The sequence below is a fragment of the Pseudorca crassidens genome, chromosome 5, assembly GCF_039906515.1.
Source record: "Pseudorca crassidens isolate mPseCra1 chromosome 5, mPseCra1.hap1, whole genome shotgun sequence".
Classification (NCBI taxonomy): domain Eukaryota; kingdom Metazoa; phylum Chordata; class Mammalia; order Artiodactyla; family Delphinidae; genus Pseudorca; species Pseudorca crassidens.
Window position 1 is genome coordinate 52,705,855 of NC_090300.1, and position 25,098 is coordinate 52,730,952.

General features: G+C 37.6%; 1 protein-coding gene and 1 long non-coding RNA gene across 9 annotated transcripts in view; one reads left to right on the forward strand and one right to left on the reverse strand.

Annotated features, from left to right (window-relative positions):
- MECOM (MDS1 and EVI1 complex locus) overlaps positions 1-25,098 on the reverse strand; it is a 566,735-nt gene that overhangs the window by 157,700 nt on the left and 383,937 nt on the right. Inside the window, exon 1 of one of the 8 annotated variants that reach the window (XM_067737978.1) lies at positions 9,910-10,308. The exons of the other annotated variants lie outside the window; for them this stretch is intronic. The gene's annotated coding sequence lies outside the window, so the exon portion shown is untranslated. Of the gene's footprint in view, positions 1-9,909; positions 10,309-25,098 lie in introns of those variants that run through there. 8 annotated transcript variants of the gene reach the window in all.
- On the forward strand, positions 9,552-15,017 carry LOC137224891 (uncharacterized). Its single transcript, XR_010943557.1, has 4 exons — positions 9,552-9,848; positions 9,932-10,129; positions 12,319-12,403; positions 14,591-15,017. It is a non-coding gene; the product is annotated as an uncharacterized lncRNA (long non-coding RNA).

Below are 25,098 nucleotides of genomic sequence, written 5' to 3' on the forward strand. Positions count from 1 at the left end.
CAGTAAGCTCTCTCGTCATAGGAAAGACATAGGGCCAGTTCTTTGTTTATTAGTGCTCTAGCTCCAGATCCTATGAATAACATTAGGAAACATATACCCATTTCTCTGGCAATTGTCTAGCATTTAAAAAGATCCTTGTATGGAAGAAAAGCTAACTACCTGATTTTTGTATTCCAGGATTAACAAAGGACTTTACTATAACAATGTAACAGCATATAATGAAATGTACAAGACTCATTGTTACAATGTAACAATGTTACATTGTGACATTGTAAATCCTTAAAAGAATTTCTAAAATTTATTAGCAATTTAGACAATACACATTTATTAAACACTTACTATGTGCTTAGCTCACAGCCCCCAAAATGTGGACTAAAATGTGATGGATATGCTATAGTACTGTTGACACTGAGATATTAAAAAAAAAAACAAAAACCTTACTGGCATATATATAAACTGAATTTTGGGACACCAAGGCTGACTACACAAAATATATTTTTCTCTAAATTGCTCTGTTAAAAATGTGATGGAATAAAATTAAACCAAAGCTTGAATCAATATGATACCAGCTAGGTGATTTTCACCAGTTGCTCTACTGAGCTGCTCAATTTCCTCATCTTTAAAATGAGAATTATTATAATCATACCTACATCATAGAATCATTACGAAGATTATTAAGATAATACGTGTAAGAGCTTAGGATAATACCTGACGCAGCATAAAAATAATATATTAGCTATTATTATTTTTATTAAGTTTGCTTTCAGAATTTTTAACAAATTTTAAACCATTTAACATCATTGGAATCATATTAAAATTATTTGTGAAAACTACTCCAAACCCATTAATCCAAATCTATGAGGGTAAATATAATGTGTAGCTAGAATTGAGACCCTCTGATGAAGATGTTAAAATTCTACAGATTGGCAACCCCCAAATGATTTGCTTTGGTTACTTCCTTGTGTTCTCCTGGAGCAAAGCCTAGCTCAGTGATTTGCATATAGTAGATGTGCAATTATCAAATAAAATAGAAAACTGCTAAATCTATCTCTCAGTTTGCACTGCATGAATTCTTGGTCTTCGAGTTGTTTCTACACATGGTAAAACATGTTCAAGAATGCATTCCTAAGCATTATTCAGGGAATACCCTTTTGCCTCATATTTATTTGACCTCTCTCCATTCATCTCTTCCTTCAGTACCATTACGGGCTGAATTACATCCTCCCAAAATTCATATATTGAAGCCCTAACCCCAACCCAATACCTCAGAATGTGGCTGCTGTATTTGGAGATAGGGTCTATAAAAGTGGTTAAGCTAAAATGACTCATTAAGGTGGGCCCTAAACCAATCTGACTGGTGTCCTCAGGAGAAGAGAAAATTTGGATGCACAAAGAGGGACCAGAGATACACACACACAGAGGAAAGGTCATGTGAGTACACAGAGAGAAGGTGGCCATCCACAAGCCAAGCAGAAAGGCCTTGCCGTCTGTGGCATTTTGTGATGGTAACCTTAGAAAACTAATTCAACTCCATTCATCTTCCCATTCATTGACTCATCCATGGGTAGGGTTCCAGGATCCCCCTCTCTCACAAAGGTTCTATCGCCCAACATATTCTACAATGTATCATATTTATTTACATGTCTGAAAGCCCACAGAACTGAGACTTCTTAAATTAGAGACTATCTAATTTATCCTTGTCTACCTAACGTCTACCCATGTACCTGGCATAATTGCTGAATGAATGAGTGAATGAATGAATGAACAAACACCAAATTGATTCCCAAGTCAAATAAATGAAAACTGAGTGCTTATAAAAAATGGAAGAGAAACTCCCATAACAGAACCTTTTCTGACTGTTTCAAAACGCTACACCTGATATGTAGTGCCACCTACTAGCGCCACTGATAAGCAAAGCACACGGACATAAATATCCAAAGAAAAAGACAGAACAACACACAGTTCTATGATCTCTGGACTACTATGCACAATTCAATCAAAAAAACCTACAAATATTCCTTGCTTAAGATCTGCAAATCTTCCCTGGCTCCTTGCCCGAGGCAGAGGTATGTTCACTCTAATTCAAGCCAATCTGTATCCTTTCTACTTTAAGGGCTGTAAAAGTGTTGCTGAGATTTGAAAATCTGGTCTGATACGGCAACGAGCTTTTAAAAACTTTGATCCTTAAGAATCTATTTTTAAATAAAGTTATGTGGTAATAAAATGTGAAAGTCTGGATTGCATCGATATAGAATTATGGAATTGTTGATAAGTAATAACGTTTTGGGTACAATGACTTTAAACATAGTTTAAAGCCAAACAGAGTCCTAGGATACCACCCCTGTAATATGGGCATTTTCTATCACTCATTCATAGCGCAAAAAGCCAGAAGGTGGCCCTCAGGGATTACACACAGTGTAATGACACAACAGGGAATGAAGGTGAACCAAGCAATTTAAGTTTCAGTCTCTCCCCTTCTATAATTGACTGGAACTGAGGTTACAGAGCCTCCTTCAAAATTTGTTTTAAAAATACAATAAAACAGTGTGAGCGGACATCTTATTTTTATTGGTACTTACACTCTGCATATGATTAAACACAAACTTGCAAAGAATTAACCACTCCACCAACCCATTGCATCTGTTATCAAACTTGCAGGAGCCAGGAATGTTTTGAAGGGAAATGGGGGCGGGTGACCTGAAGCCCACTCCCTTGGGTCAGTGCATGCTGGGAGGGGAAATGAGCTACAGAGCAGACAATTTTCAGCTTCAGTGGTTTTACTTTCTTTACCAGGCCTCACGAAAACACACTGACAAAACAAAGGACACAAAATTAATGACCCATACATTCTGTCAATTGACTCTTAGTAGCAGTGGCCAGTTCACCTTAATTTTTTTGTTCACATTGAACATGTAGCCCAAGGCATTGGTTAAGGTTCACTTAAGAATTCTTCAAAGGCATCACTTGGTTTTCATTAATTTGTTAACTGTAACTTCTCCTTTCTGCTGAGGAACCCACAAACCAAGTGAAGGCCTTTATGCAAAAATGAAAGAACAAAAGGTAAATGTTTGACCAAGCAGCCCTTCTTTTGCCTCCAGAGCAATCATTTCTCCTTCATGAATATTAGAGTAAATGATATCCATCGGATTTTTCTAGAACGTAAACTATATTTTAACCTTCTGATTTTCTCAGAAATCCAAGTGTCATCAGCTATTGTAGAGGGATAAGTAACACTGTAGCTTGTTATTTCTGTGAGTAATTATTTCCCAAAGACTGTGGTCTTTAACCAATAATTGTTTATGAAATCTAATTTAAGCATACATAAAATATGGTCAATATCTGGCCTTGGGACTTCCCTGGTGGCGCAGTGGTTAAGAATCTGCCTGCCAATGCAGGGGACACGGGTTCGAGTCCTGGTCCGGGAAGATCCCACATGCCGCAGAGCAACTAAGCCCGTGTGCCACAACTACTGAGCCTGTGCTCTAGAGCCCATATGCCACAACTACTGAAGCCCTCACGCCTACAGCCCAGGCTCCGCAACAAGAGAAGCCACCACAATGAGAAGCCCGCACACCATAACAAAGAGTAGCCCCCGTTCGCCGCAACTAGGGAAAGCCTGTGGGCAGTGACGAAGACCCAACGCAGCCAAAAATAAATAAATAATTGATTAAATAATTTAATTAATTAATTTAAAAATATATTTGGCCTTAGATAAAATTTAAGAATCGACAAAAAAGCAATAAGAATTCAAAAAGATGTATAATGGAACTTAGTACTTCTGTATCTGTATAAAACGTATACCACCTTTAAGATGATGGTAACACTTTGCATTGAAATTTTCTTTCACTTACTGGCCCACAATGGACAGTTTGATATTACAGTAAATTTTTCTACTTGGTCAAAAGTTACAAGAAGGCTCATCTCTATGAACATCTTTCTTCGTAAAATTGCTAAGAAGTTGAACAGTTTTCCAAGGACACGTAAATAATGAATACTGAGGCACCAATGGCAGGGTCTGAGTTTTCTTTATCAATTTGAAACCAGAATATAGGGTGAGGCAACAGTTGCTTTCAAGCCTCGCAGGAAGTTGGTAGTTTCAACATTTCTCTTTGTTAAAAAACAGTATCAAGACAGTTCTAAGTGTGACGGAGTCTACCATGAGGCCATTTGGTAGTTTTTAGCAAAGGAAATGGATCCCATGAAGCAAATGTACCATTCCTTTCTAAAAGCTTCTCAGACAGTTATAAAATATGATAGCAATGCTTGGTTGGTACAACTTCACATTAGTTGCATCTGTCAGCATTTCCATTACAAACCCTTGATTTTCAAGGTTTTATAATTCAGCTGTGAAAAGTTGCTTTAGAAAGAAAGTTGGCAAGGCAGTCTCAGCCAGGGAGTTTATCAAATCGAACAAATCTTTGTTTAGCTATCTCTCAGTTCTGTGAGCCAAGGTCTACTCCCAGTTAGACATGCCAAACTTCCAGTGACTTCAATGCCAGAGAAAGGTTTTTTCTCTCTCTTTAAATTCACTTCACAAGAGCTTCTCTCATTCTTGCTTCAGAAGCCGCCAGGATCCAGCTCATATCCTGTGTAACCCAGTGGGAGAGGAGCCACATCATATGTAACCCTGTAGGACATATGAATCGAGTCTTGGCCAAGTGTCTCCGGCATGAAATGTGGTCAGCACTACAGAGAGATGTGGAACTTTTGAATATGTGTGCAATTAAAATGTAGGCACATCATACTACTGCTTGCATAGTGAAGTGGTACTAATTTATTAAAAGCCTTGTTGACTGTGGGAGCATGTGTGTGTTTCAGGGGAGTTCTAATTACTTAGCATATGAATTTATTGCTACACTGTCTTTGAAGAAGCAGAGGAAAAAAGACAACCCAAACCACGTATATCATGTATAGCATACCTGTTGTATAGTCTTTGATATACATTTATTTAATTGAGATTTTGATGTTGGAATTTATTATAAACTTGTTCTTGCTCAGAAGTGGGTGTAGATCAGTTTTAATCAAATATAAAATTACACTATTTATAAACTTATAAGAAACTTAGAAGAGATAGCTTTGGACAGAATAGTGTAATAGTTCATTTTTAAGACTGTATCAAAATATTTTGTAAGATATTTATCCTTACATGCAATAAATTTCATCTAGTTTTTTATTTAGATAGATATACTAGTCTAGATATCTTTGACACGTAAGAATACAAATCAGACAAAAATTCTTCACAAAGTCAATTTTAAGTTTGAGAGGGGAGAGAAGACATACGTGGAGATTACCATGATAAATGCTCTAAATGCTAGGCATCAGAAGAGAACAGAAGAGATGTTTCAGTAGATCAGAAAGTGGAGATTTATGGGATATGCCCAAGGGCGTATTACTATTAATAACTCTGTACTACAGTATAGTAAAATATTTAAATATAGTAACATTCAAATATTTAAATTTGATATATATTTGTAAAGTTTAACCTTTACAACTATCATGTATAGTTTTATAAATACTTAATTTGTATATTTAAATATAACATCCATTGAATTAGTAATAGTCATGTCTCAGACTAATTCCTTCCTTATTAACAGTTTACACTTAGAAGTATCGTCACAACAAATCTGTTCACAACGTTTGAGGCTGTGAATTTACACCTTCTAGGTAGCTGGCCTACAGAGGCACTAAACGACACCACATGGCAAATTCAGGTGTCATCAACAGTTTTATAAAGGCCTGGCCTCGTCAGAAGGCTTTTGTAGATGGCAGGCTAGCAGATGGCTAAAGCCAGGTATGGTTTGGGTTTGTTCAATGTCTTAATCTATTTTCAAACTCTGGATTTGGCAAAACCAAAACCACATTTTGCCAAGTACTTTCTCCCTTAATTTTTAAGCCCATGTGCATTTTCAGTGAAATTTAATCCATATGTTTCTTATTTTTTTACACTTAACTCATCAAATACTTTTCTCTAAGAGCCATTTGACATTCAAAAGCCTTGTGAGTCTTTTTTAAAACTAGAAGTTTTTCAGCTTTTTCTTAAACTAAAGGTTTTTAGCATTTCCCCCCCTCAAAACAGGAAGTCGCAATCTGCCAAGTGTAAATGAATGTGAACATGAACACAATATGTTAATCCAATGCCAAGAGGCTTGAATTTGGTGGGAAACTTCAACTTCACAAAAGTGCCCACAATTTTTTAAAAAATATTCCTTTGTGAGTCTGTCTGAACCTAGACAATGACTGACAGAATTTGAATTTTAAAAAACGGAACTTTACCAAAGCTGACGAATGAGAGGGGCAAGAAACGTCTCTTCAGCATTTCACAAAAGGAATTCTCATCATCCATTTGTAAAATGAGCAACTGCTGTTTCTTTCTTTCCTTAGCTATTACATTTCATTTTCTAAAAATTGTTTGGAATATACACCAGTAAGAAATAAATTAATTATCAGGACCTTAAACTTATATATTTTCATGATAGAAAGACACAGATTTATGTATTATATATTTATTCAGAAACTTTATTGCTTATGGAATACATCAGTGTATACTTCATATTCTTTTTTGAATTTATATATTTGCAGAACATTTTTCCCAGGAAAAAAAAAGCAGTGATAATTTTTAGAATGGCTTAATACAACTTAATGCCAATATATAAATTCAATATAAACGTATTTAGAAAAGCAACCCTAACAAAGAAGCAAACAGACAGCCTACCCTCATCCCATTTTATACTTTGTAGCCCAGCCATATTTTACACAGCTAGGCTCATGGCAGGCACCCAATACATTCGTATCAGATTAAGTTGAATTGAATCCGATAGCATAAGTGATGAGTTATATTGTGATGATCCAAAGAATAATGACACTGTAATTCCTCTAATATATTTAATAATTTCTTGTCAAAATCATATATATAAGTTATTCCTCATAACTATTGTGTGATGCCATTTTTGTATCAATTCAAATTCTCTCTTCTGAGTTCCCATGGCCATTAAGTTACAACTATGTTATAGCACTAAGTTTCAGGAAGGAGAAAGTGAAAATCTTGGAGTGAACATCTGAAATCAACCAGAAGCTGTCATTGGGAAGCAAAAGAAAGGCTGAGGTCTATGCGTGTGATGAGTCATCTAGCATATCCCAAATACCTTTCCAGGAAGGCAATCCCTTCATCAACCCATCATCAAAGGACTCGGCCTCTAAACCTAGGAACCAACTTTCAGCTTTTACTCTGGCCCAAAAGTCATTTTTCTCATTTTCCTTATGACACTCAATAGATATCTCAATAGATATCTTTTTTCCTTTTTCATACCTTATATGAGAGTTTGTCTGAAAGTAATATTACCATGTTTGTCAAGAACACGAAAACTCAGGAAAGTATTATTCAACTTGGTTTCTTTTTTGTTTCTGAGACAATGTGCTGTTAGAGTGGTGAGGTCACTGTCTGAGATTCTCAAGCCAAGAGATGTTCCAAGAGTCTCTCCTAACCCAATTCAGCAGACAGTTATTTGTTCATTCACCAAATGCTGATAAACACCTACTTTGTTCTGGACACTCTTCATGACCAAAGTTCTTGCCCTCTTTAAGTTTATTCTAACAGTGACTCCACCACTTTAATAGCACATTACCTCAGAAACAAAATGATTTTTGTGCATTTCATTTAATTTTTAATATTAAGAAATCACATTGAATGTTACTTTCCCAAATTTTCATGTTCTTGACAAACACGATAATATTACTTTCAGATAAATCCTCACATAAGGTATGAAAAAGGAAAAAAGATATCTATTGAGATATCTATTGAGTATCATAAGGAAAATGAGGAAAGAAAAAAAAAAGCTTTTGGAAAACATTCCAGAAGACTTAGAATGTTCCAGAGCAATGAAAAAAGTTGTAAGTGGACAGAGAAGGCTGATAAATGATGCAAACAGGAGAGCAGAATGAGAGCTCTAGGTGTAGTCTTGAACTTCACCTAGTCCAGCAATGGCAAAACCAGGACCCACGAGTGTCCTTCTCTCCTCACAATGCGTGGCTAGCTTTGCTGTTAGCAGACCATGGAGCCAGATCACAGCTTCTGAAACTGTCCAAAGGATCAGAGATCTACCAAAGCAAAGGATGCATGAGAGTTGAAACCTATTTGACTTCCCTGATAATCCAACTCCTTCATGTTTAGATAATTTGCCCATGGTCACACAGCTACTAATTCTTCACATTGCTTGCAATGGTTTTCATAATTGACAGAGAAGCAAACAGCTTAAGTGGAGGAGAAAGGAAAGCTGATATCCACCAAGTGCCCAGGATACAAAACCAACACAATATCTCACTTAACACACCAATCCTGTGAACTAAGTAGTATCCCTTTTATACATTAGAAGCCCATGCAATCCTTCCTAGTCAGATACCATACCTAAACTGCCAAAACGAACGAACAAACTTGCAGAATCTGGTTTTTCTCTGTGCTTGTATTGCCTCTTTTGGACACTAGGTATAGGGACCCTCTCACGGGGGGACGTAGGTAGTTGTAGATTATTAAACAAAACAAAATGGTGTAGCTCAGGGGAAGCCTAGATGATCAGCCTCTTTATTTTTCTATTTCCTCTTGAGGTAAATAGGCTAGAAGATGTGAAACAGTTTGATCTCCTTGGAAGTAAGATGTTAGTTTAGAAGCTCAAAATAATCTAGTCCTAATTTGCTATGGCGGCACAGACTTTATTGGTCAAATTAATTACAATTGTCTAGTGTTTGCATCAAAATCTTGTGTTGTTATGACAACCATTTTCAAGCCCTGACTTCTGTATTGTGGCTTAAACGTGATAAATTCCCACTTTCAGAAGACATCCAGCTGGTAAGCTTACTTCAACTGCCAAGATGATGTCCCACAATTTCCACATCTGCTTCAACTCCTCTGTCACAGCCTCATTACTAATTTTTTTCTCCATTTTTTAAGAATTGGGATAATTTTGTTTCCCTGGAGCAGGCTGTAAGTGCACACCCAAGTCAGACATTTATTTATGAGTGGCTTCAATTTACGGACGAGATGTGTTTGTATCTTACGTTCCGCATAAGTCCTCTCCTGACTTTCTCAATAATTTGACTTTATGACACAATTTAGGTGATCTCGAACAAAAAGAAAACCCAAAGATATTTAACCCATTTTAAATATTCATTCTCTAGTTTTTCTAGAATTCTGTCAGAAAACTCTTCAAAAATACTTAGCCTCATCTAGTTTCAAATCAAACCAATATAAATAATGGGTAGAATTACTAACCTGCAGGGAATGTCATCCTAAATTTCCTGGCGCTGACTATGTAACCATAAGCATGACTGGTGTATTTACTGGAGGCAGTATATACTGTATAATGTTCCCTGAAAACTCATGTAACTAATGCAATATGATAACCACTAGGGTGCTACTGTGACGTAAAGGACATAGTACAATCTTATCCAATTCAAACAAGAAAAAAAATAGTTGACTTTAATGGTCCTGCCCTCCAAACAAATACATTGCCTGTTCTACTGAACTTAAAATTCCAGGTTATACATAAGTTGTCCTGAAATAAAAGTAATTCAGTGGCATACACATTCCAGCACCAACATATGATTTTACTCTTTGATCAAACATTTCTAACAGTGATTTTAAGGAATCAAGTGCTATACAGGACATGACATTTACTGAGAGAATGTAAGAGGAAAATAAATGGATTCAATAGCACAGATTTCAAGTTGGCAGAAGATGGAACTAGTCTAAGAGGAGACATGTTTCCACTCGGGGAGTTGTTGGATGTTGACATCAAAGTGTTTTAAGCTGGATCCAGCAGATATGCTCAGGCATCAGCAGAAGGAAATTCAGAAAGGTAAGCTCTGAACCACAGGACAGGAAAGATGGAAGAGAGTGTCGAGGCTCCCTGCTCTTACCTTCTCATACCCTCATTTCCAGGATCTTACAGATGTGGAAACGGAGCTGTAATTTCCAAGGGTCCCAGTCCCATCAGAGCAGGCTTACAGCCATCTAACTTCCAAGATGCCAAGATGTTGATTCTCCTGAAATAAGTCCTAGGGCAGGAAGAGCTGGAGCTGGGCAGAGACTGCTTCATGGCAGCCTTCCAGGGAGACGGCCAGCACGGTGATAATGGATGTAAGACGAGTGACTCATAAGATGTTAGAGCTTGTTTTTTAAAAAAATGAATTAAAATGATATCCATGATGAAAGAAAGAGAGAAAGAAAGAAAGAAAGAGGGAGGGAGGGAGGGAGGAAGGAAAAAGGGAAAGGAAAGGAAAGGAAAAAGAACAGAACAAAGCTAGAGAAGTATAAATAGCCTGGTGTAAATGTACCTGGCCTTCAGCTAAGGCTACAATATACATTATAAACACCAAACACTGTCAAGAGCATTTTAAGAAATTGGTCATCCCTTTCCACCACTTTGTGAGTAATACTTGGGAATGGATAAAAAAATAATAATGGCCTCCAGGGAATGTTTAAGAATGAGGTAATTTACATGCTTCATCCAGAAAACATTAAGTGTATCCTTCTCCTCTGCCAGGATAATTTTGAATTTCTGGCATCAAAGCTGAAATTTTCTACCAAAGTTGATCAATCTCCTGTTACCACTCTGTATTTGTGTTGGAGTAACAGTTTATTCTATGCAGTGTTAGACTGAGGCTAGTCAGCTATATTTAATCTTAAGGTTTTTATTCAGGGCCTCATTGAAGAAAAATCCCCAAACTTCGTGTAGACCGATTTTTGCGCAATTTTTCGATACTAATTCTTCCGATTTGGGGACCATGGCAACTCCGCCAAGAAGGGTGAAAATGATTACTTCTCTAAAGAAAGACCTTGGTTTATTCTCTTCTCCCTTCCCTTTTTTTCTTCTATCACATAATATTTTGGCTTTTTCTCCACATCAGGTAAGACCAGTGAACTGTGGAACAGCTGCCTGAATTATGTGGATAATTGCTTCTACTTTCTTTAGAGATGTCAAATATATATTGTATTTTGATACATGCCTATCTTGATATCTTATTTCACAAGAAGGCAACTACCATGTGCAAACAGAGGTAATGAATGCATTAAAAGAAAAAGTAGATTTTAGAAACTCATGACAAATACATTGGGGTAGAATCATAGAAAGATCGTAAAAACCGGAGTGTAGTGGTAGGAGGTAGTTTAGAGTTTATTTACTCACGATCACCTTTTTCTCACAGCTTTGAAATTGAAGCCCAGGGAAGTAAGGCAACTTGCCTAAGCCATAGATTAGTTCCAGTTGCTCATTTAAAAAAGATAAATCCATTGGTATCTCCATTGTTGTTCTCCTGAACTCTGCTGAATTGATTGCCATATTAAACCAAGGATTAACCTCTCCTGCTCCAATCCCTTCACCAAATCCTTCTTGGCTCCTTTCTCTGACCTTTGTGCTTCTGAGTTTGTTGCTGTAGTTATTGCTTTTGGGGTTTTTTTTGTTTTCCTTTTGTCACTGTTGTTTTGGTTACGTTGTACTAGCTCACCTTTTAGATGACACTTACTTCAGGGATTTTGTCTAGCAGCTCTGAGTATACCCATACCAATTTTCTGTTAATGGGGAGTGATCAATATGACTATGTCATTCATTCAAAGTCACAAAATGAAAATTTTACACAAAGAATTTAAGCACCTCCACTGCCCTAAAGAATTCTAAAACCTATCAAGTCACATGGAGGTATTTAAGATTAATAATATCAACTATTATCTGTTTTCAGTTAAAAAGTGCCTTCATAATGTACCCACATGTTTAATCTCATTTAACACTTTAAAAAAAACCCAATAAAGTGACCATTTTAGCATTCCTATTTTATAGATAAGACTGAGGCCACACACTGGACACTGACAATGTGGTATCTGGGGTTTGGAATCCCAAATCTCAGTCACTGTCTACTTTAGCATTAATGAATAAAATTCTTCAAGTTGAAATACTGAGCGACTATGGCCAACACTTCCTCTATCAAGGTCTGTCCTAATGAGTTGTGTCATATTTACCAGGTCAAGGGAGCCAAGACAGAAGCCAAGACAATAGGGCAAAGTGTCCTACATATTTTTTGTTTTTGTTTTCTTAACTGCTGGCTACTTTCTCTTGGAGAAACCATCTGGGCTGCCCTAATAGCTACCACTTTGCAACTCTCCAATCTTTTTTTCCCACATATCTTAAGGTAGTGACTGAAAACTTATGTTATCCAATATGTCTGGCTTAAAGATCAGTCCTGAGAACGTCATTTAATATTATGATTAGGTTTTTTGGTTCTGTTGTGATCATGCTTTTTCTTCTTTTCCTCAAAGTGTCTTCTGTTTTTCAGTGTAAGGCCTACTTGAGTCCAGGGAATATTGACCAGAAGCATTCAACAAAGAATATATTCACTAAAAGCAGAGGAGTGCACTGAGGTAAGTGCCCCATCTCGGGAGCCTGATTATGTGGATTCAAATCTCAACGTCACAGCTCACTAGTTGTGTGACCTTGATCAAGGTATTTAATCTATTTGTGCCTCAGTGTCCTCCCCTGTAAAATGGGTTCTTAGGAGAGTTTAATGAGTTAATGTTTATAAAGTGCTTAGAATAGTGACAGACACAAAGTATTTACATGTTACCTATTATGATGAAAGCATGGAGAAAGTGGAGAAAATGGTCATTAATCTCTAATTTTTTATCAGTTGATATTAATAGCTTCGTGTCCCTTTATTTTTTGATAATGCTGGATTCCCTGACCTTTGTTCCACTAAATGTTTCATTTACATTGGTTCCAAAATTGGCTAAACTTATCACGTTGTGAAATTTGCCTTTTAAAAAGCATATATCCAGTGACCAGAGTTCTAAAGAGCTCACACTGAAACTAACAAATAAAACTCATCTGTTGTGATATGTTCATTTTCATTAAAAAGACATCAGTCTGCTCTGCGCTTCCATTAGAAATAGAACTTAATCTCTGACAGGCGTTTCTCATTTTCCAGTTATTCTCTAGGGAGTATACATTGGCATGCTGGCAATGATTTTTTTTTGGCTCTGTACTGTGGTTGCAAATGGTGTCATTGTTCTTGGTTAAATCTGCGAAAAGTCAGCCTACCCTTCTCATTTTTTTGGCTTCACGCTAAAGTAGCCTTCATGGCAAAGAACTCTATGAGTTTATCACTCTTTATTCACTGCCCATATTCCAACATGATCAAAGCCTGCTAAAATAGCTATACACTGAGCTTTATTTTTCCCTCTTTTGCAGTTTCTACATTTGTCAAGGATGATAATATATGTTGAAACAAAATCTAGATTTTTCTATTTGTTGGTCAATACAGGAGTTTCTGAGAGAAACAAGACAGGATAAATAGTTATTCTTAAATTTCCTTGCAGGCGGAGAAACAGGTTTGGTTGTCACTTGTTAATGCATTTTGTCACTGAATATTTTAAACTATTTAGTCATACTTAGGACAGATGTTCAACAAATCATTAATGAAAAGATGGCCCTTAATGTGTGTCAGAATTCAGTGTATAGATTAGCGGTTGGTTCCAAGGATATGAGAAAGAAACAATGAAAAGCATTCCATGATCATAGACTACTTTTTCCTTAAGTAGTTTGTTCATTCTCTTTGGAATCCTACTTGCATAATAAATTTTCCTCTCAAGTTGTTTCTTTATAAACAGTGTAAACATTAACAGCCTCTGTCTGAAATAGTAGATCCTAAATAAAAGTTAAATTAATATAATTTTACATTGTTATAAGAGCCAAAGTGATACTCTAGAAGACAAAAAATTTATTTTACTAAAAGATCTAAACTATATTTCTTTGGCTTTTATTCAATATCAGATTTTACGTGCATGGAGAGCACCATGTTTATTGACTAATTGTGCAGTGTGTCAAATTACTGATGTAAGACATTCAAAGTTCTGTGTAGATTAGCCACAGTCAGCTTCTCCTTTTTTTGCAGAAAAAGGAAATAGACACACAGGGCTGAGTCCTTTGCAAGTTCCATTATTTGCTCATCAAATAATTATGGAATGTCTAGATTGGGCCAGGCCCTGATCCAGGTGCTTGGAAAAGTTGGTGGATAGATCAGAAGAAAGACATGCTGCTCTATAGGAGCTTCCACTGTAACTTCTAATAGCAACATGCTCAATTTTAAAAATAATAAGTCTTTGCCACTCCTGGCCGAAGACTGCTACTGACCAAAGGCACATTATTGATAACAATATGCCTTTATTTCACAGCACACTGGCACGTACTTTGGTATTTGACTATCACAACAGGAGAATAGGCCTTTGTGCCTAAAGTGCCCTTCTTGACCAAATTCCTACTCAAATGAAAGAGCTCAGCTCAAATGCTTCCTCCAGGAAGCCTTCTGACTCATTATGGAAATCAATTTTAGGTTACACAACATGTTTCTCAGATATCAAGGAAATGATGTCTCCAATTCTCATATCACATCAATTCCTTATTTAATCCCCTCGTTTCCCAGCTTTTCTTTCACTGAGCTAGAGCCATGTGACTGAATATGACAAATGGGAGGTAAACAAAGGTGATGAGTCACTTGAGTCTAGGCACTTTAGAGTTGGTGATTCTTCTCCATTGCTCTCTTCCTCTCCCAGGGTAATTAACAAGCCTTGTGTTGCAATGGTAGCATCACAGAGAAACCTGAGTCCTCAAGCTCATTTCTGGAGAAACCTCCACCAACCAGCACTGAACACTGATGGAGTGAGAGATCTACTGTGCTGTGCTAAGCAATGAGATTGGGGGATTTGTCTGTTGAGGCAACTGACATTAATGACTGTGACTAATACAGTGATAGAAAGAATGAACTTGTTTTGTTTTTGCCCAAAGAGGCACATCTCCTACACAGGAGACAAGGAGTGATGTTTAAGATGCACCAGGCTGCTACTACCTCTACAGTGGCTGGAGCAGGGCTGCGGATGGGCACTCCTTTCCCCAGTTTGGCTGCTTCTTTCCCAAACACTTTCTCCTGTCTTTTCTCTTGATCCAAAACAGGAAAACTCATAAATCACCCTTTAACAATGAGCTGAGTATACATTAGCTATTTGTTACTTTTTCTTCAAGATAAAAGGTATTTAAGTCCTGTCACTGAAAATTGAAGGAGCAGGAGGTCCGTGTGTAAATCTCTCTTTAGATCATATACAGAGCACTTCACACACACACACACACACACACACACACACACACACACACACACATACACACAGAGTCTACTTTTAAACATTCTTTTACTCAAAAATAGGATGGTTGAAAGAAAGGAGAAAGTTAATTCTAGATTCCAATTAATTTCACTGCTGAAATATTAAAGAAAATTATGTTTGCTTTCTTAAAGTAAATGGAAGTTAGACTATCAAAGATTAGAAAAGATTGCTTATAATAGCTCAGCCGCATACCAGGGAGATCAGCTCGGTGCTCTGTGACCACCTAGAGGGGTGGGATAGGGAGGGTGGGAGGAAGACGCAAGAGGGGGGCGATATGGGGATATATGTATACATATAGCTGATTCACTTTGCTATACAGCAGAAACTAACACAACATTGTAAAGCAATTATACTCCAATAAAGATGTTAAAAAAATAAATGTACTTTAAAGGGAACAAATAAATTACTATGGAAAAGAAAAAAATAAATAAATAAAATAAATTTAGAAAAACATAACCAGCCAAAATAAAAAAAAGGTTGCTTATAATAAAAACAAGGACCCGCTGCTTGCTTAATAATGTCCCTTTCCCTGATTTAGCATAAAGGAATTGGGGAAATAGCGGAACATGAGTATAAATCCTACAATCTTAATGAAAGATTTATTATTAAGTAAAATTATTTTTGCTTCTTTTTAATATGTTAAATTTCATACTACATTGATAGAAAGATAACAAACAAAAACTATTTTTTATTCCATGTGGAAAAAAAAACAACTCTGGCCCAGGACGCTAGTTAAAGTAAATGTAGAGATAGGAAAATAAACCATGGTATTAATTAACAGATTGAAAGGAATATGAACACTTCCATGCAGGATAGATTCAGATGTTAGGTATTCTAAGTGCAGGATTGATAGCCCTAGAATTTAAACCTGAAATCTAAGTAGATTTTTCCCAATGTCATGATATATTTAACTTCTAAATCCCTGGGGAAGTTTTGAATCTAACAAACATGCAACATGGGAAAATAAACACCACCATGTGCCATTTTCTCTTCCATAAATTTTTGCTTTGGTTGCTGGGAAGCTCAGAGATAAAGAGTCAGTACTTTCTTATAGTTCTTTCCAGAATTGGTTATTAAATATACTGCCTTCCCCTTCTTCTTTTACTCTTCAGTATTTATCTTATGATAATAGTCTTGGGTTTTGTTTTTCGGGTTTTTTTTTTGGTACCTGTATTTTTCTTGCAAGCTGCCTCAAGTACTTTGTGGAAATAGCGGTGCAATAAATTTTTAAAAACCACTAAATTTTAAAACAGCGAAGTGTCAGGTACAAATATGATTGCATTTCTGAAACGATCTACTCCAAATGGAACCACAGAATGTCAGAAGGGAAGGGGTCTTAGAAGCCATCTAATCCAAATGCTTGCTAAGTAGATCCAAAGAAGTTAAGTAACTTACCTAAGACACACAGATAATTAGGGGCCATTTCTCCTGTAGCATCTCATTCCCTTTCACTATGAGATGTATCTCTGCTTCAAATACAACGTCCACATCAGCACATACTATATTGGCTTAATTTATTTATTTTTCACGAGTTTTTAAAGCTTTCTATGTAAAGAACGAGTATTTAAACCTAAAGTGCTAAACAGAGACCTACTCTCATCCTTTCCGTAAACTGTTGCTCAGGCAGCTGCCAAAGGAAGGAGATTATTCCCATGGACTCCTGCCAGGAGTCTGGCTGGGGACTGTGCTCAGGACTAACTGTTGCTCTGAGTAGTTATATTAGTCAGGAGCTAGACCTGTCAGGATCTCTACCAATTAGGATCTGCTTAAGCGGCAGCAAAACAGAAAGAAGTTAAGAGAAAGCCCAGTTGCCAATATTCTCGGTACATAAAACCCCAATCTTTGGGGAAAGATTTTGTCAACCTTATCCTGGGCTATGATATATGGTAAATAATGGCATCCTTGAGCTGTTCATTCTAAATCACTGCACCATCAGTGGGGTAATTGGTGGGGCTGATCCTGGTCACACAGGTCATGTTGTGGCTAATATATAGGATCCTCTTCATAGGGCTCTGCACTGATAAGATATGGCAGCTGGCATGATAGAATCCAGACAGGCAGCCGGACGTGCCGTGCGTGCAGACAGAGATGGGCTCCAAAGACACTCTGTTATTTGAAAATCAATATATTCACAATATTCTTGCTCGATAGCAAAAATGTGCAACAATTATCTGGCAAAGTACACTTCAGAAGCACTCCGATGTTTTATAGATACTAATATTAATGTCTCTAACTTGTAGCGGTAAAGGTCCAATTTTCAAAATGGTGAGTTTGGAATTTGACACAGAGATAATCATTGGAAGATTCAGGCTCACAAGCCTTGCTGTTAGGTTCTTTTCAGGTTAGAGATTGGAGTGAAGGGGTGTGTGACATCAGAGAACACCAAAAGGAGAACAAAGTGGTAAGTTAATGCATATGGAGTCAAATACTTTACGAAAGGGCTAATGGAAGAGGCTGGGTTCTACCCCATTATTGACTACATTTTCTCATGCACACCAGGTGACATATCACATTCCAATTCTTCCTCTTCACTATGGCACTGGGGTAGTCAGTGGCTAAGGAGCCAGGAGCGCCAGGCTGTAAAGCCATTCTCCACTAAGAGGACACAGTGACATTAATGGATTTCCGGGTGTGGGAGCCTCCCAGCATTATTGCTTCTCGAAACCTCCTTGATGTCTTCAGAAGTCTCTAATCTGTATCCTGCCAAGAACAAACACTATACATAGAGTGTGCTAGTTACGAGGAACACAGCTGCCAGTCTGACGTTCAGGAGGGTTTTCACTTTATTTCTCACTCTAAATGATTATCTTAGATTAAAATCAACATAAATAAAAGGAATTAACAAAGGAAACTAACCTTAGTTAGAGAGAAATTCATAGCCAGACAGCACCATAAATCTCATGACCAATGAAGATATTGGCAAATAAATTCTCCTCAGTGTTGCCCACAAATGCATCTGCTGGTAAAGTTATGCATTAGCAAGTTTACTTCCTCTCAGTAAGGCCTGAGAGATTCTGTCATTGTTAGTCATGATCCTAAATTACTTAATAAGAGTTGCAATTTCAGGCATTTGAAAATTATGTACCCATAAAATATGCAGGGTGAAGTAAGCAAACTATTTGCTATTTACTTTTAAATATTTAAATGGTCTTCATTAGTTATCTACGAAGCATGCCTCAGTGAGGTCAGCGTGGTACTCATTGCCAGGCTCACTTTCAAGCCAATGGAAACAACGGAAACAACGTCTCACTGACCAGGGAAAGACAACACACAATTCAGACATGATAGTTCCTAAGTTATCCTCCCATTGTTTCATTCACATAAAGCGATATCTGATCCCATATTATACTTGGTCTTTTCATACCGGCAATTTGAAGAAATACCATTAAAGAAAAAATATTGTCAAATATTATGCTTCCAAACCCTAAAGTCATTGCTTAATATGAAACATAGGGGTGTAGAGACAAAATGTTGCCTGCCCAGTATCAATTCTTCTTTTTGACCTTACTAATAATAGACCCAATATTATTTAAGGCATGAAAGAGGGTAAGGGAGAGAAAGAGAGGCAGGCAAGAAAGCAGGAGGGAGGGAGAGAAGGAGGGAGGAAGGAAGGAAGGAAGGAATACATTTCCCAGCTTGCTTTGCAGCTGCACTGGTTCTGGTCAATTAGATATACAGTTATCACTGGGTAGGGGCTTCCAGAAATGCCCTTCAAGGGGAACTGACTTACTGACATGTACCATTCTTCTTTGTTGTTCTTAACATTTTTCTTGCTTAGGATGTGCACAAGATGGCTGGCACTTTGCAACCATCTTGAGAACGTGCGGGTGGAGGTCACACCTAGTAACAGTACAGCAGGAAGCTAGAAGGATCGGGATTCCTAATGACAACATAGAACTGCCGTACCCATGACTGGCTGCCAGCCTTCATACTTCTTTTAAATTTTAAGCCACTATTTTGGAGTTTCTGTTACTCATACAGATAAAAACAAGGAAGTTGAAAAAGTATTGGCTTGAGGCCTGGTTTCTAGTCCTTGCCCTTCCATGAACCATGTGGCCTTTGAAAAACTCTCTTTACATCTCATGACCTCAGTTCTCTTCTCTTTATATTGAGTTGGGCTGAATGATATTAAGAAAACACGTTTCATTTTACTAGTTGTGATTTTTAACTACCCATCTTTACTTTTCCAATACTATCCTTCAACGTCCATGTGAGAAAGAAAAAACTTAATATTGGGTTGGTGAATTTTAAAATAAAAGAAGAATAAGAAGGACAAGTAGTTACAAACCCTAGAATCCACAAACCAGCAGATGACAGTTTCAACAAGTTTTAATTAAAGTAAGCTATGTTTTAATAAATGTCATCACTAACAGAAAATATTTTGGCCTCTCGAAGAATCTGACTAGGATAGGTACACTGAGGCAAGAAGGAGTTGCCTTTGCCTTCTTTTAGCTCTATTTAGGAAAGGGACTTATGAGCCTTGGAGGGTGGGCAGTAGGGAAGAGATTAACCCCGGCCCAGGCTGATCCACTCTTAGGATGGAGCATCCGCCTATTTGGGGGTAGCCCTGGGTCAGGGTGGAGCTCAAGGTGGTTGGAGCTCTGCTGCCCTTGGCTGGAAAGGAGCCTCCCTTCTCTAGTCCCCCTACTTCTTCTTGAGTGCTTCTGGGGTGTGGTAGGAAGGTGACAGAAGAACATATCTATAGCATAGTCCATTTCTGCAGAGCCCAGCAGTTCTGCAGGAGTACACAATCTGTAGTTATTAGCCACCTACTGTGTATATGTCATTTTGCCACGGGTTGGAGGTACTAGAGAAACACAATGTCGTTCCTCATGATCCAGAGATGCAGGGAAAATTGGGGAAGACTCCTGTAATTTCATCTTACTCTCCCAACTGAAGAATTTATTGTAAACACATGTAAGCCAGAAGTTACTTATTCCGTTCAGGAAGATTTCCCCTAACGGCCTGGTTTAGTGCACATTGCAAATAAGCACCTCAAAAATCTCACAGAATTTTTCATAACCTTCCTGCTACCAGAGGGAATATTGCTGAAAAATTTTAAATATGTGCATTTAAAAATCCCACAATGACAGCCAATTAGTTTATTGTTTTATTCTCAAGAAGCAAAAAATTATATCTATTATTAAGTCTATATAAAGTTTCTATGTCCCCGTCTGGCAGAGCCAAGCAATCTTTCTCTACCTACAATGCCCTTTACCACATTGAAACTAAAGCATCTGGGATGGAAAATCTTTGATATGCCTTTCATACCAACCTTGTGAAAAAAGGTATATGTCTAAGTTTATGGCGGCAAACAGTGTCATTATCTCCCTTCCTCTAATATTTAACCAATCTGAACACTCAGGGGAAAAATGTTATCTGAAATCCAACTACCTTATATACATTCCCTTGGTCTTCTTTTGACGATTCAACCAGCTTTTCTCACAAGTATCTCAAATACTTGTTTGGAAAGCTTTACTCAAGTGGGTGTGCAAACAGGAGGAGGACTGTTCTTTAGCAATCTCTCCTTATAAGCCTCCAATGATACTATCTCCTTGTACTTTAGTTAATGAAAAGATAAATATGATTTGTGCCGTGCCCAGCTGTGTTTTTCTTGCACTGAGGAATTCACAAAAGGAAAATTTTAAATCATATATTTATCAGTGAACGAGCTTGCTAAAGCAAATAGATTTCAGTCTCCTGAGTTTGCTTCAATAAAAGATTAAACGCTAATAGTGCAATTTACCACACTCAACAGATTTATGAATAATCAAAGTTTGGAGGAAGGCCAGGCCGTTTAAGAACATTACCTAGCAAACAGATGCCAACAGTACGTAGACATCTTCCCTGTAGCTACGCAGCTGTATTTCCTATCACAGGATTCAATATTGACTGAATAATTGGCCTTTACAAAACATTTATTAAAACGCACCATTTACCACATACCCAATGCTTGTTTAAGAAGTTCAGGCAGGGAGGGGGATGGGGACAGGGAGACACACGAGTTCTTTCTAATTACGGAGTGGATTTAATTAGTAAACAGCAGAAAGCCAAGTCTGGAATTGTTAGACCAAAGGTGCTGAACTGTCAAGGAGTTCTTTAAGGAATAAAGGGAATAAGCACCTCATATTCAGTTTTGGAATAATACTTTGCATTATTACTATATTCATTACTGGAATGTAGATATATAATATATAAAATTATTATATCATAATACTGTGAGTGGGGTTACTCTCAGTACACCAAAGCCCATTTTCCATGTGCTTTACTTGCACGTTCTCATGTTGCTCCTTGGTGGTCAGGCTGCCATTACGTGGCTGCCCTCATTTTCTAAGATTAATATGCTTAGGCGTGGAGAGTTTGTTGAATGTTGTATCTACCTTAGGTAGCATGTTAAGTTAATGATTAAATGAGGGTTGTCATCCCAGGGCCAAGTTTCTAACTCTCTGAAAAAGATTTCTGATTTCTCTATCTTATGTCTTTGTATCCAGCTTGAAAAAGAACAAGATATCAGCTGATTGATTCGTTGTGATAGAAGTCACCTATTAAAAAAGCTCCTTGCTAACAAATTTGGAATATGGCGTGGACAAAATGCTCTAGTTCGAATGCATTAAGCTTAGTTACGATGAACTCAAAACACACTCACGGTGTGACTGAAAAATGAAAGCTATCACCATGCTTTACAGGTTAACCACGGCAGGAAACACAACCGGATTCCAGGTAATCTCCTGCCTACTTAGAACAGGTTTCCTAACCTTTCGGCACCCTGCCTAGTAAAAGTGTTGGTCATGCTCTCTGTAACAGGGATTCTAACCCCAGCCTCACTTGATGCCAGGAAAATGAAGGTATCATTTACCTCTGGCGTTCAAGTATACCTTGAGTAGCTCCTCAACTTGTGTAAGACTTCTCTGACACCTAAAGCTCATTATGCTAGTTCTTCGGTGCTCTTTTTAGTTACGTAAAACCTTTGGTGTCTTCAATTTTACATGGACTTTAAAAAGAGAGTAGGCTTCATTATGGCGTAGCCTGCCATTAATAGTGTTGTCTAAATCTTGCCTTCATATTCATATGTATATATGTATAATTTATATATATATATCATATATATAAATTTTTATATATTTAAATTTTCAAAATATATATCTAATTTTTATTCACACTCACTTGGCCCAAAGCATAGGTGTTGTGGGCATTTTCCTAACGGTCATTGAAAAAGGAATTATTTCACTGTGTACATTCAAGCACACACAATAAAAATGGATAAGACAAAATATTTACAAACTCACTGACCCCCAATCAGAAAGGAACAACGTACTAGCCTAGTGTTTGGCATCAGAATCCAGATAATAAATGATAAAGTTTTAAAAGATGGATTATACCAAAGGGTTGGCATCTAGCTAACTTGCTAAGTCAAATTTATAAAAACTAGAATAGAGAGAGAACAGGAATAGATATTCAAATAAGAGAAAAACAAATCCTAAGTACATGAACAAATTACTCATCTTCAAGATAACTGAAGTTCATAGCAAAGAAATTTTAGTATTCCATATTATATCTGTATATATATATACAGATATATATGTATATATGTACAATTTATACAATTTGTATACCTAATTATAATTTTAAATTTTATATATTAAAATATACTTTAAATATTAAATTCAGTGCAAGTAAGTACACTCGTATGCTAGAGGCTTTGAAAACTGTTAGAACCCTGTAAAAAAGCAAGGAAAGAAATAGATACAGATACATATAGTATGTACAAAACAATTAAGATGTTTATACTTTTTGTCTTTATAATTCTATTGTTGGAAATTTTCCTAAATACATATCAATGACAGGTAAAAGTTACATTTGTTAGTTTACCTGCAGTGTTACATTTCATGGTATAAAGTTATAAATCATGCAAGAGACTAATAATAGGGGGAAAAGTAACTAAACTATTGTACACAGATAGACTAACACCCATAATTGCAATAATAATTATCAAGTTAATGGGAAGATATAGGCCCATATTTAGGATAAAACATTAAGCAAGAAAAGGTGAAATGGTGAGGTTAATCAGGCAGAGTCAATCCAAACATAAGAGAGTAAAGCTGTTTCCAATTTTTTTATAACACCGCTTTTATGTTTTAAAAGTGAGGACAAGAAGTTGAGGCTTCCTTGGCCGCATTTACGTGTGAGGTACGACGCTCCCTGTCCTGAGACCCCTCTCTCTGTGGACAGTAGCAGGGACTAGTCTCATTTCTCCAGTGAGAGTCAGTCCCAGAGGACAGCTATCCCCAGGTGCCCCTGGTATGGCAGCTGGCTTTCTGAGCATGTGCTGAACTCAAGCAGTCGCAGTCTGAAATGATGTCCATCCTCCTTGAGAGCCACTCCCTCTACATCAAAGGACTGTTCTTGGCACAGCACACAGAGAGTGTGCAGCCCCCGCTCTGAGCACGGCCTGTGAAGCCCAAGTGTCCTGGTAAGGGGACAGGGTCTCATCACCAGCCATTTTTTTTGCCAGAGCAGAAGCATCTCATGTCATATCATCAAAGAATCATTTAGCTTACCAAGCCAAACAACTGCTTATTGAGAAAGGGAAGGAAAAGGCAGCTTTAACACTCCAAAGTTAAAACAACAACCGAAAAAGACTTTCCAAGTTTATACTGCTTTTAATGTCTGTGTTTTAAAACCAGATATTTATTGCCCTTTTAAAACGTCTCAGGCTAACATTTTTAGTTCTGCAACAGTGCTGATAACATTCCAAGACCAGCCATGGTGCAACTGCCCATAAAAAAATTAACACTATCAAGACCATTTTTTTCTGTGTTTAATTTAAGCTCATGCCAATGAACACTACCCTATGGGCATAAACTTGATATTTCTGTTCACCACACATTAACCCAGAGTTCCTCAGGGTGTGACACCCAGGTGACTTCTGTGATGTAGATTTCTAAAAATCTGGCTAGAAACCTGCATGACTGAACACCCCACTCATGGCCAGGTACAACCATTGATCTTCTCTTATTCTACCCAATCTGCATTTAGTCTCAGAAGATTAACCCTTTGGCAGTATGAATTCACACTGCTAAATGCAAAGAGAGTCCCTACTGAGGCTTATGAAAGTGCATTAGCTCCCAAAGTAGGACCCAGGGACTGCTGAGGGTCTCACATGATTCATGAGAGACAGAGAAGAAGTGGCTGAGATGGGAATCAGGGTGCCTCTTAGGCTCTGGTAGGAATAGAACTGCAGAGTCTTGGAGGTAAAGAAACCATAGTGATTACCTAGCGCAGCCCTTTCAATGCACCGCCCAACTAGTTAGTGACAGAAACGCAGTCTAGCTTTCTCTCCACTGCCCCAAAGTATTTTGTGGTGAGAGAAATAGGGACAGAAGGAACCCGGTTATAGAGAAAGAAAATATCATACTTTATGATTAAAGAAACATAACAGTAAATGAGGATAAAATATCATGTATCAAGATAATCCCTAAGATACATTCTGATAAGGTCCTGGTATAATTTTTAAATTATATCTGGACACGAAGGAGACCATCTCCTAAGCTGGAAGTGGAAGGCAGCTTCACAGTAAGAGTGCTAAGAAAGGGAACACAAATCATTTACACATCTGGCTAGCCCTCCATGACCTTTGAAAGTCAGTGGCTGCACACTGACTTCAACATACACTTTTTTTTTTTGCGGTACGCGGGCCTCTCACTGCTGTGGCCTCTCGCGTTGCGGAGCACAGGCTCCGGATGCGCAGGCTCAGCGGCCATGGCTCACGGGCCCAGCCGCTCTGCGGCATGTGGGATCTTCCCGGACTGGGGCACGAACCGTGTCCCCTGCATCGGCAGGCGGACTCTCAACCACTGCGCCACCAGGGAAGCCCAACATACACTTTTGAGCATCTCCTCTTTGTC